Below are 19,087 nucleotides of genomic sequence, written 5' to 3' on the forward strand. Positions count from 1 at the left end.
TTATTAAAATTTCTAGCCATACGAGTTTGATAACACTGAGTGTGATGTAGAGCTTCTAGTCGTTTTTCGTCGAGTAGGATCAATTCTTCATATCGTGCCCTAGTCCATTCGACTTCATCGAGTTTACTTTCTAGCGCAATACGTAGAGATGGTATTTCTAGTTCGACAGGTTGTACGACATCCATTCCATATACCAAAGAAAATGGTGTATTTCCTGTTGACGTACGGATTGACATACGATAACCCCACAATGCAAAGTGAAGCTTGTCAGGCCAATCCTTGTAATTTTCTGTCATTTTCTCGATGATAGTCTTTAAATTTTTATTAGCTGCCTCGACTGCTCCGTTTGCTTGAGGTATATAAGGGGACGAATGATGATGTTGGATACCATATTTATGTAGAAATTCTTCACATTCGGCTTGAAAGTGAGTTCCATTGTCACTTATCATTTCATGTGGGACTCCATATCGACAAATGATATTTCTCTCGATAAAAAGTGCTACATATTTTGCGGTGAGTTTAGCATATGATTGTGCTTCAACCCACTTCGTAAAGTAATCAATTGCTACTAGAATAAATTCATGGCCTCCTGTCCCTGGAGGAGCGATCTTGCCAATTATGTCAATTCCCCATGTAGAGAATGGACATGGTGATGTGTAGGTGTAGAGCAAAGATGGAGGAACGTGCTGTAAATTGGCATAAATTTGACACTTAGGGCATCTTTTTACATATTGATGGCAATCCCTATTCATGGTAGTCCAATAATACCCTTCTCGCATTATTTTCCGGACAAACATTTTGCCATTTATATGAGTTCCACAGATTCCTTCGTGGACCATTCTCATTATTCTTTGTGCATCCACCTTCCCTACGCATAGGAGAGCTCGACCTTTAGGTACCCTTTTATGTAGCTCGTTGTGTATGAGTACATATTGAGAAGCCAAAAGTCTCAAGGCTCGCTTAACTCTTTTGGCAGCATGAGGAGGGTATTCTCCATTGGTGACATAGTTGAGAATGTCTGTGTACCTTGTTTCTTCTTCTTGTTCTTCATCTTCGTCTTGGACTAAGTTGTCGTCTTCTATAGCCTGTATATATGCTGGTTTGTGCCTTTTTTTCGATAGTTAGAGGCATTTGCTCGATATCCGTGGGAATCCTAACCATTGAGGCTAATCTTGCCAAGGCATCAGCAAATTGATTTTCTTCTCTAGGTAGATATGTGTATTCTACCTTCTCTAACTGATCGGTAAGAGTTTCCAGATAAGTTTGGTAAGGAGCTAGGCTTTCACTCCTTACTTTCCACCTTTTAGATATTTGATTGATGATTAGAGAGGAATCTCCGAATATCCTTAACTTCTTTACTCCCAATGCCAGGGCTGTTTCAAGGCCTACCACGCATGCTTCATATTCAGCAGCATTGTTGGTAACGTCGAAATCAAGCTTTATTGAGATTGGGACGTGTTCTTCTTTAGGTGATACTAATAACACTCCGACACCACATCCCTTTTGGTTTGAGGCTCCGTCAAAATATAAGGTCCAAGTATCATCTTCGGTGACCATCAAATCTTCATCTGGAAATTCACTGTCCTGTATTGGTGTCGAGTCTTCTATTGGAAAGTCTGCCAGAAAGTCTGACACCACAGATCCTTTAATAGATTTTTGTGGCATAAACCGTACATCGAACTGGGCTAAGTTGACTATCCATCTTGAAATACGTCCATTGAGCGTTGATTTCTCGAACAAGTATTTGAGTGGATCCAATCGAGATACCACGAAAACGGTATGCACCAACATGTAATGTCTCAACTTAGTTGTGGCCCACACCAAAGCGAGGCACAATTTCTCGAGTGGTGTATAGCGTGTTTCGTATTCGATCATCTTCTTACTTAAGTAATATATTGCATTCTCTTTGTTTTCTACCTCTTGTGCTAGCATGGCTCCCATTGTCTCTTTGGTAACCGTCAAATATAACCTAAGAGGTATTCCGGGAAGTGCTGGCGCTAATACGGGAGGATTTGCGAGATAGGCTTTGATCCGGTCAAAGGCTTTTTGACACTCGTCATCCCATATTATTGGTACATTCTTCTTGAGCTTTTTGAAGATTGGTTCACATATCGTTGTTAGTTTTGATATGAACCTACTTATGTATTGTAACCGGCCAATGAATCCTCGAATCTGTTTCTCGGTCTTGGGCGGTGGCATTGACATGATTGCTTTAATCTTGGTTGGATCTATCTCTATTCCTCTAGAGCTTATGACGTATCCCAAGAGCTTGCCCGAGGTTACTCCAAAAGCACATTTTGAGGGATTTAACCTCATATTATATTTTCTTAGCCTTTCGAAAATTTTTCTTAAGGCTACTTGATGGCCTGGACGGTCTTTTGACTTCACAATCATGTCGTCTACATATCCCTCGACTTCTTTGTGCATCATGTCATGGAGCAAGGCAGTTGCTGCACGTTGGTAAGTAGCACCTGCGTTTTTCAACCCAAATGGCATTACCATGTAATAGTAAGTGCCCCATGGTGTGATAAAAGTTGTCTTCTCCATGTCTTCTTCCGCCATGAGAATCTGATTGTACCCTGCGTATCCGTCCATGAATGAGAGGAGCGCGTGATTTTCTGTATTGTCTACCAGAATATCGATGAGTGGCAAAGGGAAGTCTTCCTTTGGACTTGCCTTATTTAGATCTCGATAGTCAACACATCCTTACCCTTCCATCTTTCTTTGTAACTGGGACGACGTTAGTGACCCATTCGGGGTATTTGGATACCTTGATGAAACCTGCAGTTATTTGTTTTTGAACTTCTTCTTTTATTTTAAGTGCTATGTCGGGTTTCATTCGACGTAGCTTTTGTTTTACAGGTTTCATTCCTGGAATTAATGGTATAGTGTGTTGAGCTATTTCTCTGTTAATGCCTGGCATATCTTCATATGACCAAGCGAATAAATCGATAAATTCTTTAAGCAAGTTAATTAAATCGGTTCTTTCTTGTTTATTCAATGTTAGTCCGATTTTAACTTCTCTTTTATGAGTTGAATCATTTGAGATGTCAACTGTTTCAGTCTCTTCAATTACTGGTGTTTTCTTTTCAAGTGTTTCCATTGCTTTAATAAATTCTTTATCTTTTTCATCGTTAGCTAAGCAATGTTCGTCATCTTGGGTTAGGGAAGAACACGAGAAGTAAGGAGAATGAGCGATATTATTATACTCTGAGATCATTACATCAAAGAGTGATATGTCCTCAGGGACTGGATCACTAACTATCCTAGGAGAAGAAACATGAAGGGAAGGCGTTATAACTAAAGACTTAGAAGATTCTAAAGGGAAAGACTCTGACTCAGACTCTGACTCTGACCCTGACGATTCTTCAAATATTGGCCCTTGTCCTGTTGTGATTGATATCTTCCTCCCACTTGGAGTAATCACCTTGATAGTCTTGCGCCACCCTTGCAGTAATCCTTCAGCTGGAGTAATTAGCTTCGAGGGATCGAAGTTTTCGCTTTGTAGGACCGTTTGAATGAGTGAGGAGTTGTCTTCCTCATAAGCTGGCTCATTCTTTTCACGCCCAAACAGTAATCCCATGACGTTAAAGTCAAAGCATGGAGGTGTTTTCTCCTTATGGACGGGAATTGGGATTTCATCAGTGAAATAGCAATCCAAGAAAATCTCGAATCCTGGTTGTCGTATGCCATTTACAACAAATGGTTCGGGAAATTCATAGCATGGATAGTCCTCTCCTTCTTTTATAAACTGACCATTAAGCGTAAGAGGGTACTGATCCATCGGAATTGCTTTCTTTTGAATGCGAGCGTCCCTACGTGCTTTCAATTTGTCATGGGCTCGCTTGAGATCTTTCCGAGTCGGTTCGAAACCAATTCCGAAAGTATCTAGTTTAGGGAGGCCAAGTGACTCTATCGATTTTTCTATCCCCTTCTTCTTTCCTAAGGTCATCCAAGGGAAGTGTCCTTGTTTTTTCAGTATAGTGTTGATAATCATGTTGGAATGGGGGTTGTGGCAAAGAGATGTCCTTTCATTCTCTTGGATTAAGGAGACTTCTTCATTAAAGCCCCATAGGTCTTCATCATCTTCGTCGTGCTCCACGTTGAGTATTATCGTAAGCTCTTATTCCTTGTGTGGACGGAATTAAATCCTCATTCTTTATACCGAGCATCCTCGCAGTCCTAAGTGGACAGACGTTAATAACCGATCCATTGTCTACGAGCGTCATGGGAACATTCATTCTTTTGTAGACTACTGTGAGGTTTAACGCTTTGTAGTGCTTGTCACCTTCCGGAGGTAAATCTTTATCAGAGAAAGTGATTAGATTAATTGGACTAGGGAGATCACTCGTGAGGAAGTTAGCTAGTCCCTCAGGAGTGGTGTCAGAATCTATCCCGATTTTATCCAAGGCATTCATCACAGCCAACCTATGTTCCCGAGATGTTGCTAAAAGCTTCCATACATTCATCTCAACTTTTGTCTTCTTGAATTGTTTAACAATTTCATTGTCTTTGATGATAGGTATGGGAACTTGTTGTACTGTAGGCATGGGTTGCGTTGAAACAGGAGGTTGTATTCTCCCGGATCTTGTGAGGACGTCTATTGATGCATCTTCTTCAGCCCAAATGTCGTCTGTGGTGTATGATATGGAAGGTGAAGGTTCTAATATGTCTTTTAGATAGACATCTTCTTCATCATTGTCCCATACTCCATTAACATTTATATCCTCTTCTTGTTGAACTTGGAATAATTCCTTTCTATCAATTATTTTCTGCACAAAATCCTTGAATTTGAAGCAGTTTTCTATGGTGTGTCCTCCTGATTGATGGTATTGACAGTAATATCTATCTGTTAATGATTCAAATGGTCTCGGTTCGAGAGGTTTGACCTTGCCACTCTCGAAGAGCATTTTAAACATTTGTGCATACGGGATCCCAATTGGAGTATAAATTTTATTACTCTTCTTGGGTCTTTCGGTGACTTGTAAGGGAAAGAATTTTGCCTCATAAGTCGTTTTTACTGGTGTGAATTCTTTCTTAGGTTCTTGATCATATTCCTTGTGAAGTTCATTCAGAATTTTGTGAGTTTCATGTAATAGTTGTGATGTCTCCCTCAGATATAGTGTGAGTATTTGTATCTCTACCTCATTTGCTAGTTCTGGAGGTTTATCCTCGACATCGAAAAAGATCTCTTCTTCTTCTTCTTCTTCTTCTTCTTCTTCGGTCACTTTGACAAGCTTAATGAGAGATGAGGGGTCAACTTCGCTTTCTTCATCGGAGATAACCAATGTGTGAGCTAGAGGTGCATTATCAATACTCGGTTTCTTACTGGCAGGAGGCAACGACAGCTTATTACTGTCAATCAGGTCTTGGATAGCTTCCTTAAGTTTCCAACAGCTTTCAGTAGAATGGCCCCTACCTTGATGATACTTGCAATGTGCATTGGGGTTCCAATTAGGCGACCTTTTCTCGACTGGTGGATCTCGGAATGGTCCAATGGGAGTTATAAGACCTTTTGCATTTAGCCGATCAAACGCGGTGTCATAACTCATGCCAATAGGAGTGAAGTTTCTCCTAAACAGTTTCTTTTGTCCTTGGTTGTTCATGGCAAGGACTTCTCCTAAATTAAAGGCGCTAACATTATTTGAGTGGGCGGTTTTGGAAGAAGAAGGATTGTCGTTCTTCTTTCCTTTCCAGCCACTGTTGGAGTTATTGTTGGCAGCTTTAGATTTAGCTAAGTCATCTTCAATATTAATCCCAATATCATAAACAGCCTTAAAGGTATGAAGGTTATTTTGATATTTAAGATGTTTTGAATATTTTTCTTGGAGATTTTTAATGAACAATCTCACGGACTCTTTTTCACTTGGTACCTCAATCATTTTAGCTGAGGTTTCTCTCCATTTGTTAAAGAAAGATGTGAAGCCTTCATTCTCCTTCTGCTTGAGAAATTCAAGTTCTCTATGGTCAGTTTCGACTTGAACGTTGCACTTGTACCTATCAACGAAAGCGTTTGCTATGGATTCCCTGGTAGAGGTCTTTTCTTTTTCAAGAGAAAAGAACCATTGTTGGCAAACGGTCTCGAGAGATAGCGAGAACAGAGAAGGGAAAATTTTCTTATCAATACCCTTGATACTCATTATTGTTTCAAATGCCCTTAGATGGAAGTAGGGGTTGTAGATTGCCCTAAACTTTGGGATGTCGTTGGCACTGAACTTCTGCGGAAGAAGATCCTTATCCATCGAGACCCCTTGGGATGTGAGTTCTTGAAACTTGTAGTCACTGGACAACTTGCTTAGGCTTTCTCGCATGAGGTCCATTTGTTGTTGCTTCGCGGGATCCTCGATCTTAAGTGCGAGAAGCTTTAGTGTCTCAGTTACAGTAGCCAATTGGTTTTTGAGATCGTTAACTTCTTCTTGAGTTGCCATTATAACTCTTGATTTCCTCTTGCGAGCTATAGGTTTGTCAAAAAGTTGGACTTGTACGAAGAGGTTATCTTTGATTAATCGTCCTTCCTTTCTTGACCACGCGCTGTAGATTAAGCCAGTTTGCATTTTAATTACTTGACTCGAATCAGTTTGACTTTATGGCTTTTGTTTTAAAAAAGAAAAAGTATGCATATTTTTAGGGAGCAATAATGTACATGTGTTTAGGGAACTTAAGTACTATTTATTGGAGGATTAATATCCGACTTACCCCCCTAAAAAAAATGACGAAAAAAATAACGCGCGCACACAAGACTCCCTTAATCATGGTCAAGACATGTGTAATGGTGTGTGTATTGAGTGTAAGTGACATGCTTGGACTCTTGTGTAAGACCATGGGACTTAGTGCCTAAACTCGAATATTGATTCAATTAAGCAGAATTAACCGAATTAAACAGGAAACTGAATAATTAGACATTAGGTGATGACTCGACAAATAATCCAAACTGTCGGCCAAGCGACAGGACTAGCGTCACAATATGGTGGTTGGCGCCAGAATTTTTAGTAAATGTCTGGCGCTACACACCATACAGTGGCGCTACAACCCAGATTTTGGCACCAACATTGGAGCCTTGGTCCGGGACTGTTTTAGATATTATTAGTCAACTTGGGTATGCCTAAAGTCGTACTAGGTCAATTCCGATTAAAAGAAGAAAAATTTTATTGACTCGAAATAATTAATTAATTAATTAGGCAAAGTTCTTTAAGTCATTAATTATAATCTCAACACAAATCAACAAACGGTTAGGAGGAGCATAGAATATATATGCGCAACAAATAATGCACAATTAGTCAAGTAGGCACAATATGATGCAATGAGTTAGCAACCTAACCATGGTGCTAGTTCTCTAAAGTTCGGGATATGGTTTAGTCAAATAGGGTCCATGGTTAATTGTTCAGATGCACCGCGTAGAAGCCTAACCGTGAAGGGTTAACGCGTGTGGATAGAACACCGCAAGTTTTTTTTAGAAAAAACTCACTTCCATGGTTTGGTGAATTCAACATCTCAGATGTACCCTTTGTTGCCAGGAGCATTCAATCGGGTAGATAGAGCATGATTCCCAGAGGGTTATGTCCATATGTAGAACACATATGGGTTTCAGAAAAATGAGAAAAAATTCAATCAGGAAGTAGGATCGAGCAAACAATACGAAAAACCGGTCGAAATTAGAACACATATTTCTGGCTCAGTATTGGGGGAAATTGGCGCCAGCAAACAGAGACTGGCGCCAACTTTTAACTGTAGCGCCTGGCGCCAATACTGGCGTCTGGCACTACGGCTAAAAGTTTGGCGCCAAGCTCTGGCCCCTGACGCTACTTCCTACATGCCTCAGCAGCTTTCCGTGCTCAATAAAATCAACCAGTTTCGCGCGGTGTTATTTCAGTCCTAGTTGTGAAAGACATTTCTCAAATTTCCTACGTGTAAAATCCTATGTTTTTGACTCATTACGGATGGTCTTTCCAATGAGAACCTTTTTATGCATATGACAATAATGTTAATCAAAATTACGCACATGAAATACTTAGAACTTTTCGAGTCTCATCCACTCATTCTAAATCATTGCCGAAACAAATTCAGGAATTAAAATAGAAATCCTCCCCAGTGGAGTCGCCAAAAACTGTGGGGAATATTTTCAAGCCTTTAAAATCCCACTAGCTTGAACCCCACTGTGATCATACACTAAAGTACGGTGGCGTCCAAAAGGGAAGAAGATAGAGCAAAAGAGTCGCCAACAAGTTTTTAAGGAACTTGTAAACCATCACGAGGTGAAGGTTACACCCCTTAACGATCCAAGAGATCGTCAACTCCATAAGGTCATGAACCAAATAAGGGTTCGGGGATGAAGGTACAAATCCAACCTAAAAGAGATTGAACCTGCCCTAATAATAGGCCTCTACTTTATTCTGCTCGTATTCATGTGCGCTTTCTGACTAACATACAATCAATTGGAATAACCCTAAACCTGTTTAATCTATGTTGGTTGGATTAATGCACATACAAATCTATTATTGGCGATCACTTGAAATATAATCACAATTAACCTAACAAGATTATTAACTATCTTATTAAGCGTGATTGCAAATACCAATTCCCTTTAACCTGCAATAAAAGGTGATCAAGCAATAACAATATATAATAATATGAATATCAAGCAACATAATAAATAATCATCATCAATCATAATCATAAATGTTAGAAAGAACATAGGAAGCATCATATTCTTAATCATGCTTAATATTAAAAACACCCTATACATGATACTAGGAATATCATAATAATAATATAAACATGATGTCTACATCATAAAATCAATTAATCAATAAAGTACTTACTTGGATGCCTCGTACCTCTTTCTAATTACAAAATACACACGTTAGTAACTTTAAGAAAAATAATAAACAAAGCAATTAAATTAAATAATAGAGATTTGGGACCAAACCCTCAGAAATTAAAACCTTTCACGTCTAGGGCGAAGGCAACTTCGAATATGGCTAGGTGTATTAAGATCTTGTGAATGCGGAATTTTGTATTAAACAAGCAAAGTATTAGAAAAGAAAGAATGAATGAATGATGATGAAAGTTGAAGAAAAGAGATGAGTGAAAAGGATTATTTGACTGTAGATGAATGCTAATTGGTGAATGATGAAGATAGTTGATGAAGACTTAAGAATAAAGAGAATTGGTGAATGATAGATGTAGATCCGTCCTCTCAAAACGGAGTTTATTAATACGATATTTATAGAGAAAATCAGCCAAAAAAGATAATTTATCAAAACAGAGTCTGAAGATCGCAAAAACAACTTGGCGCCAGCTCTGGCTCATTGGCGCCAGGACCAGTGGCTAGCGCTAGGCGCCAATGGCTGGCGTCTGGCGCCAATCTTGGTTCCAGGCGCCAAGGCCTGGGGTTGGACGCCAAACCGGCTTTTAACACGTTTTCGAAAATCTGATAATTTTACCGTACTGGAAGATAAAATAATATAATTTCTGTCAAAAATGCTATTTGATCTAATAAAAACTCTAAAGAATCCTAATTGAATTAAGAATGATAAGACCTTCTAGAATGTTCTAGAAGACCAAAACCATTCCTAATTACATTAGGAATGATAAATCATATTAGGCCCTCCCCTAGATCATTGGGCCGTACTTAAAACTCAAACCGGGCCCAATTTAGTAAATTGGCCATAAATTCCTCAATATTCATCGGAATTGGGCTTATAATATATCGTTGGAAAGTTCTTTGAAAGCCCCATCCAACTACACCACTATTGGACCCATATCATGGACCAACCAAACTGGATTGGCTGTTTTCCTAAAAAAAAGTTTTCAAAAACAGAGAGAAGAGAAAAGAAAAGAAATAAAACTTTCCGCAACACTAGACCTTTCCACACTTTCGTTTCATTCGATTATGATTCGACGTGAAAGGTACTCATCAGTGGGTTTGGTTTTGGGGAGACACAAATGGGTGTCTACACTTATCAAACTCCCCCAAGCAAAACTTTTGCTCGTCCTCGAGCAAATTAACATGAAACACGAGAGAAGGAGAGTGATTTATTCAAGAAAATCTAAGACACTAAAGGAGACAAGAATGTACACTAAGTCACTTTCATAGGAATCACGGTCAATTTTAGCAACTAAAGACAAGCCCTTTAAACCCCTAGATCGCCCTAGAGGACGAGTGTGCTCTCGTGTGGGTGTTCTAAGTGTTTAACCCACAATTCTAAACAAAAACCAAGGCAAGGCAATAAAAAGAAAAGAAAAAGAAACATAAAAAGAGAAAGAAAACACAAAGTTCATACTTGGACGAGAGATAGGAGCAAGCACCAATGAATGCAAACCTTTCTAAATAGACAAATGTATGCACTTTCCAAGATGTCAATGGTTGATTGAAACATAATATATGCTAAGCATAGAGAACTAATGGGGACACAATCCACCCTAGCCCCAACCAATCGGGTCGCGTTCTCTCCACTAGCTTTAAATCAACCCTTAAGCTAGCTTCTCATGATTCCACGAAGGAACCGGAAAATAATAAAGAAATGAAAAACTTTGAGAAATGTTTAGGGTAATTTTACCCCGCCACATGGTCCACTTAGAGGATGACACGTGTCAGCCTCAGGATGGCCCAAAGTGGACCAATCCTTGCGTAGACACGTGTCACTCCAGAAATAAAAGAAAAATGGCGGCCTTCAGGCCCAAATCCCGAGGACGCCGCAAAACGGCGCAGCCCACCAATGATTAGTGTTCGGTAACCTAATTAGGCGCACAATTTCCAAAGACCCTATAAATAGGGAGATGTCCCTCATTTTGAGGACACGTTTTGGATCATTTATTACACATTTTACTCTTTGATAGAGACATCCTGAGCTTGGAACCCGAGCAGATCCCTACCTAAATTTCCGCACCTTTTTTTCCTCCCTTCAAGCTTCTAACTTGTGCGTCGGAGGCGGAGCACCACCCAACCGGTGTCTCCGTTTGTTTTGCAGGTACAGCTCATCCCGAATCAGTCTTCGTGTCGTAACTCTCCCGAGGGACAAAAACACCCAAAACATTTGGCGCCGTTTGTGGGGAGAGTACCTCGAAGATGGTTCAAGAGTCTGTACCACCCTCTAACCGTCTAGGCGATGACCCAGAAGTTTTTACAGACCAGGAGGATGAAGACCCTCAGGTCGAAGCCTTTACAGCCGAAGACGGCTCTCTCAGAACTAAACGCATCCGGCCAAGAGACACTCTGGAGCGGGGTGCCTCCCAGGCGGGTCCGAGCAGACCCATTGGGTAGCCGGAAGGGGAAACCCAAACGACAGCTGGATCAGCCCTTGTCACCCGAGACGAACTCATGAGATTCGTGACAAGTTTCAAGGGTGAAATTAAAGAGCTGATCACCAAAAGTCGGGCTGGCCCAAGTAAAGGTCAGTCGGCGAAGAAGACTCCTCCAGAGAAGGGGAAGCCAGTCAGAAACCGGCAGCCCACTCCACATCCAAAGGAGAAGGCAGCCGGGACCATTGATTGGTAAAAAATTCTCCTTCCTGGGAGGAACACCAATAACACTCGCCGGACCCAGCAGCCGGTGAGAAGTAAAAAATCAACGCTTGATGCCCGGGAAATCATAAACCGGAGGAGAAGCCAATCGCTGTCTGAGTCGGCTTCCACGTCAAACTTTCCAGCAGCTTCAACAACATTTCTGCAGGGAGTGCACCCTCCTTGCATGAGAGCCAGACAGGCGGTAATACCGTCTACTCTGGCCCTCACATGATTGGAGTTGTACCGTATGTGCCCACTCAGGCTTACGGACAGTATCCCCCTTATTTCATGCAGCCGGCCTTCTTTGGAGGTCAGGCGGCATACCCAAATGTCCAGCCATTGGACTGGCAGCTCCGTCTGCTGCGCCTAGGTGAACAACCTTCTGCGTTCACCCGGGAGATAACCGAGGCAGCCCAGCCGGCCAAGGTTAAGAATGTGTTGGTTGGTACCTACGATGGTACCACCAACCCGAAAGACCACCTTATGGCTTACACCAACCTCATGTATCTGCAGGGGTTGGATGATGCCACTTTGTGTCGGTGCTTCCCGGCTACATTAATGGGCATTGCCCAATAATGGTTTGGCAATTTGCCGGCCGGGTCCATCGATAGCTTCAGGAAGCTCGCCTTCCTGTTTGCTTCTAACTTCTCAATGAACATCCCTGCTAAGAAAACAAGCCTTGATTTGAGCACTGTTAAGCAGGGAGAGAGAGAAGGGCTACGCTCATATGTCAGCCGGTTCAACCTGATCAGAATTCAGATTCAGGGGCTGTCTGATGAGGTAGCTTTCACAGACTTTTTCAAAGGTCTGAGAGACGGGTCGACCTTTAAGTTCGACCTAGTCAGAAAAGGGGCTTTCACCCTGTAGGCGGCCCTAAGGGAGGCGGAAAGCTACATTCAAGCTACCGACCTCTGCTCGCTTGGTAGCCAGTCGGACTCCAAGAAGTCCGACAAATAGAAAGACAGTCGGTCAGCTCAGCCGGCCAAAAAACAAAAAAGAGAGCAAGAAAAGAAAAGAAGTATGGGCGGTTACTGACTCTGACCAGCCGTCCCAGAAGAAAAAGAAAGAATTTAAACCGTACGTCCCCAAGTACGAGTTTAATAAAGACTGCAACTCCATCCTCATGGAGGTAAAGGACCGGATGTCCATTGAGAAGCCGAATCCTATGAAGAGTTCTGTCCAGACACGGAACAAGAATAAATTCTGTCAGTTCCATGAGGAGGTCGGCCATGACACCAACGACTACTTCAGTCTTCAGCGTGCGTTAGACCGTCTGGCTGACAAAGGGTTGTTGAAGTCCTACATTTCTAAGTCCCCAGCCGGGGCGAAAAAGAAAAACAAGGGTCATTCCTCCAAGACTACCCCCCAGCCTGCTAGTAGTTCGGATACCGACAAGGAGCCGATCTACTATAGCAGGCGGGTTCTCATGTGGTGGCCCTACCATCTGGGGTACCAAGAGCCATTTTCGAAAGATGGAAAAATATGATGATGAGCAGGCGTCTGCCAGCTCTTCCTTTTCAGACGTCTTGATCACTGAGAAGGATAGGGGCAGCGTCCGCCGCCCTCATGATGACCCAGTGGTCATTGAATGTAAGGTTGCCAACCAGCTGGTTGGACGGATCCTTATAGACACCGGCAGCTCATCAGACATCATCAGCCTCCGGTGCCTGCAAAAGCTGAAATACAATGTCAGCAGCATGCATCCGGTCACCCACCCCTTGGTTGGTTTTGGGGGTGGGATGATCTACCCAGCCGGAAGGATTGACTTACCCATCCGGCTGGGAGAGAAGGGCCAAGGACGACATATTGTCGTCAGATTCTTGGTCGTTGAGGAGTTGACCGCCTACAACATTATCCTTGGCCGGCCGACCCTCAATGTAGCCAAGGCAGTAATCATCTCATATCTCATGCTCATCAAGTATGAGAGGGATGACGACACTGTGGATTCCCTGAATGGGGATCAGAAGACGGCCCGAGAGTGTTATCTCTCAGCCGTCCGAGATACCGTGGCCCCAGGCGGTCAGGAACCCATAGACCTTGACAATGTCAAGGATTCCGACCCAGCTCCTGCCCCACCAGCAGCCGGAAAGAAAAGAAAGGCACCTCTGCTTGTGGAGGTGAAGAAAGAGAAAAAATAGCAATCACTGGCCGGTGAACGGTCAGATGAGTTCCGTCCCTAATCGGCTGGCGAAAGCATTGATCTCGTTCTGGATGACAGCCGTCCAGAACGTACTGTTAAGGTTGGGATGGTTGCTCATGCTACCTTGGGTGCAGGCTTGCACCTTCTGCTGAAGGAATTCAAAGACATTTTTGCCTTTGAAGTGGAAGAGATGCCAGGCGTCAGCTCGGATCTCGCTGTCCACAAACTCGCCGTGGATCCTAAAAAGAAGCCCATCCGGCAGAAGAAAAGAAACCATGGCGAGGAAATAAGTCAGGCGGCAGCTGCCGAAGTCAAAAAGCTGCTAGACACCAAGTTCATTTGGCCTTGTAATTTCCTTAACTGGGTGGCCAATGTGGTCCTTGTTAAGAAACCGAATGGGACCTAGCGCATGTGTGTTGATTACACAGATCTCAACAAGGCGTGTCCAAAGGATAGTTACCCGCTTCCAAAGATTGACAGTCTGGTCGACTCTACAGCCGGTCACGCCTTGATGAGTTTTATGGATGCCTACTCCAGCTTCCATCAGATACTCCTGTAGAAGAAAGATCAAGAGAAGACGGCCTTCGTCACTGATCAGGGGTTATTCTGTTATACCGTGATGCCGTTTGGCTTGAAAAATGCGCCTGCCACTTTCCAACGGATGATTAATACGGTCTTCATTAATCAGATTGGGAGGAATGTGGAGGCGTACATTGATGACATGATAGTCAAATCCAAGCTACAGACGGATCACCTTGCTGATCTCCGAGAAACATTCACCACCCTCAGGCGGCATAGGGTTATGTTAAATCCTAAGAAATGCGTCTTTGGTGTTGAGTCTGGGAAGTTTCTCGGATTCCTGATTGATCAAAGGGGGATAGAGGCTAACCCTGAAAAGATAGAGGCGGTGATAGACATGAAGTCACCCCGTTCTGTCAAGGAAGTGCAGAGACTCACCGGCTGTTTGCCCGCCCTGAGGAGGTTCCTCAGCCGGTCAGGCGACAAGTGCCTCTACTTCTTCCAAGCAATCAGGAAGAAGACCAGATTTAAATGGGGGGATGATGCTGAGACGGCATTCCAGAGGTTGAAAGAGCACTTACATTCTCTACCTAGGTTGTTTAGTCCTTTACCTAGGGAGACGTTGTACATGTACTTAGCCGTCTCAGATCATGCTCTCAGTGCCGTTCTCCTTGCTGAGCGAGACGGCATGCAGCTCCCGGCTTACTTCATTAGCCATGTTCTTAAAAATGCTGAACTCCGGTACCCCATGGTTGAAAAATTTGGCCTTGCTTTGTATATGGCTTTCAAAAAACTGAAGCCTTACTTTTTGGCACATCCGGTGGTGATTTACACCGACCAGCCACTCAAGCGGCCAATGTCTACCTTGGACTCATCCGGGAGAATGTTGAAATGGGCTATTGAAATGCAAAGTCTTGAAATCACTTACGAACCAAGAAAGGCAGTGAAAGGTCAGGCGTTTGCCGACTTCATTGTTGAAATGACCCGTCCGGTGGCTCCGGATAATCTTGATCAGGTTTGGAAAGTGTATGTAGACGGGAGCTCTACTAAGAACGGCTGTGGTGCAGGCGTAATTTATGAGTCTCCTGAAGGGGACAGATTTGAGTACGCACTACGCTTCAAGTTTCAGGCCTCTAACAATGAGGCGGAATATGAAGCCCTGCTAGTCGGCATTCGCATGTGTAAGGCGGCAGGGGCCATGAAAATTGACGCCTACTCTGATTCTCAATTGGTCGTTAGCCAGTATCAGGGAAGTTACGAGGCTACTCATCCAGCTATGATTAAATATCTTCAGGCAGTCAAAGAAGAGACCAAGGCACTTGAGGAATTCCGTCTAAGTCAAGTGCCTAGGTAAAAAAACAACCAGGCGGATGCATTGTCAAAACTGGCGTCTTCCGCCTGCCATGATACGCCTCGGTCTGTCTTTTGGGAAGTTCTTGAAAAGAGAAGCATCTATGAAGATCCCATTGGAATTCTGGACCGAAGGTCTACCTGGATGGATGGCATCCAGGCCTATCTCTCAAACGGTACACTCCCTGATTCGCCACAGGAAGCAGCCGTCCTGAGGAAGCGAGCTGCAAGCTTCGTGTTGAAAAATGGAGAACTCTTCAAGGCGGGGTTTCTTAAGCCCCTGTTGAAGTGTGTCACCCCTGAAAAGGGGAAGGAAGTTCTCGAAGACTTGCACTCGGGATTCTGCGCCTCCCACATAGGCGGCAGGTCCCTTGCCGTCAGAGCCAGACGACATTACTTTTGGCCTACTCTTGAGGCAGACGCCAAGGAGTTGGTAAATAAATGTGACAAGTGCCAAAAGTTTGGCAAACTAATTCACCGTCCGGCTACTGATCTGACGGCCATCCACAACCCAATCCCGTTTGCAAAATGGGGCATGGACATTCTAGGTCCTTACACGCCTGCTCCAGGCGGAAAGCGTTACATCTTGGTGGCTGTGGATTATTTCACCAAGTGGGTGGAGGCTGAGGCGGTTAAAAACATCAAGACCTTAGACGTAATTTCCTTCATTTGGAAGAACATTATCACCCGGTATGGGGTACCTATGTCTATGGTGTTTGATAATGGTCCTCAGTTTGAGACGCCTCAGCTAAAAACTTGGTTGGGAGATCAGGGGATCTCAAGCTATTTCGCATCTGTTGGCCGGCCCCAAGCAAACGGCCAAGTTGAAGCCTTCAACAAACTCATCTCAGACGGCATTAAAAAGAAAATACAAAGAAGCCGGTGGCTTATGGGCAGAAGAATTAATCCATGTCCTATGGGCCATCCGGACAACGGCGAAAGGGGTAACCGGTGAAACCCCGTTTCTCATGGTTTACGGTGCTGAAGCCGTCTTGCCCATCGAGCATTACGAGCAGACTCTAAGAGTCATGCTATATGATGAAGAGGCAAACTGGGAAGCAATGCGCCTGGCATTGGATTCACACCCAGAACGCAGGGGGAACGCCGCCTTGCGTCATGAGATTTACCGTCTGAGAATGACTAGAGCCTATAACAAAAAGGTACACAAGCGTCCTTTGAAAGTTGACGACTTAGTGTTACGGAAAATGGAGGCAACCGGTAGGGCCAATGAGCTGGGAAAGCTAACCCCAAATTGGGAAGGCCCCTACCGGATCTATGAAGAAGTAAGGGACGGCATCTACCGCCTGGAAACTCCAGAAGGCAGGCGCCTGCCTAGAACTTGGAATGTAGACAATCTAAAAAAGTACTACTTCTGAGAATGTAAACTTTTTGTAAACAGTGAGTCAATTAATGAAGATTCAGACTTTGTTTGCAAAATTATCGTTTGATTATCCATCCGGGTAATATCCAAGCGGATTCCCCATTTACCTAACTAAGTTCGATACTTAGCGAAGGTTACATTTGTTTATCCGCCTGGGTAATACTCGGATCTCTTGTTTATTTAAGTTTGATACTTTGTTTATTCAACTGCTTGACTATCCGCCTGGGTAATACTCAGACGGATTCTCCATTTATCTAACTAAGTTTGATACTTAGTATGATCAAACATTTAGTGTAAATTCAATATTTGCCTGTCCGTCTGGGTAATACCCAGACAGACTCGTTTGCTTAAAAAACTAAGTTCGATACTTAGTGTAAATTCAATACTGACTAGAAACTAAGCACAAAAACGTTTAGTGGCTACGCAACCGGTCTCGAACAAGACCAGAGGATAAAATGGCCGGATGGTTGCTCATTTTATAAAATCGCCTGTCCCAACATGGACAAAGGCGTCCGGCGACACCCCTCCGAGTGCAATCGTCGCAAAGAACAGACTATTTGTCGGTTCTACGTATCCATGCAGACGACAAAAATTGAACGACCAAATTGGTCAACTCATAGCCGTCTGACCAAAATAACCTATGAAGAACGAATAAGTTCCCAGATACCGGATGCCCATAGGCATCAGTCGGTCGCGGGCTGAAGTTCTCACATGTTATTTATTCCAAAAATTGCACCTCACTCCAATTGGGGCAAAAGAGATCAATGGCTATGAAATCTCTACCAAGACGGACATACGCCGTCTGTGTAGTGACCGAAACGCCTGTTGGTGTACGGATGTGCACTTGGTTTGGGGCAATTACTACTGTGATTGATTGACTTACAAACATATCATGCTCTTTGCAGCATCAGACGTTTTCAAGTCAATCAACCAACTCCACTTGAAACCAATCACACAGCCGTCCAGGGGCAAGGACAACCATGCTATAGACTAGTTAGGCAAGAAATCGCCGCATGCTTTTGATAAGTTAGGCAAAAAATGAAAAATTAAAATTTGCACAAAATAAAAATTCAAATGTAAAATGATCAAAACCGACTCAGTCGGTGCATTTCATAAAAAGTCCATCCAACCAAACGGTTAATGGATCAAATGTTAACCGGACCCAGTCCGGGAGAAAGAAATTGTTAATTAACCCGGCTCCACAGCCGGTAAATACACAGATACTCGGCACGCAGGCCGGAAAAAGCAAGTTTTGGCATACAGCCGCTGAATAAAAAGAAAATTAAAAAAGCAAAGATTGGCATACTGCCGCTGAGAGGTCACTTCTGGTCTGCAGACGGAGCCTCCTGATCCTCCCCCTCCTCCTCACCATCTGAGGGTATCTCCTGTGCTTCACCAGGACCAGGAAGATCAGGCACAGACGACTTATTGTTGGAGTTGACCCAGGCTTCGAAAGAGGCAGGCTCTGGCTCGCCTTGTTCTCTCAAGTACACCACGTACTCGGCATAGCTGTGCGCCAGTGCCCAGATGCTATAATCCGCGTCTGGGTACAAGGCAGCCCATGCAATCTTCATACGGGTGTCATTGTCAGCGTCACTCTCAGCAACAAGGCGGTTTTGCTCCACCTCCAGGGTTGCTGCAAAGTTCTTCTGAGCCTGAGCAGCCTCCTTCTCCAGCTTTTGAACCTTGGCCTTCAGTTTGGTGTTCTCTTCGGAAACACCTTTAAGTGTGCCAAGGTCCGTCTGGGCCTTCTTGAGCGCCTCCACAGCCTTCTTGGCGCTCTCATCCGCCTTCTTCTGGGCCTCCTCCGCCGCCTTCTTAGCCGTCTCAGCATCCGACGCCTGCTGTTTGGCCGTCTCCAGATCCGCCTCCAGCTGCTGGATTCTAGACACATGTGTCATAATTATTGCTTTATTTTCAAGTTCATTTACGATAGTCGAGTGTAAAGCAATATTATCAGCGTCTATGGCGGACTTCTTGGCCCTTTTTACCTCTTCCCGTTTGCGGGAATAAGGGCATTTGAGCCCGTCCACCCGCAGCATGGCCTGCAAACAGTCAGGCGGCATAAGTATGGCAGGCAGGATAAGACACTTGGAAAAAATAACATTGAATTGACAAGTTTCTTACCTCATCCAGAAGGGATAGAATGCGTTCAAGATTGGACGGCATGCTTCTGGACGTCTGGCCAGCGG

Source organism: Chenopodium quinoa, unplaced genomic scaffold (genome assembly GCF_001683475.1).
Source record: "Chenopodium quinoa cultivar QQ74 unplaced genomic scaffold, ASM168347v1, whole genome shotgun sequence".
NCBI classification, from domain to species: Eukaryota; Viridiplantae; Streptophyta; class Magnoliopsida; order Caryophyllales; family Amaranthaceae; genus Chenopodium; species Chenopodium quinoa.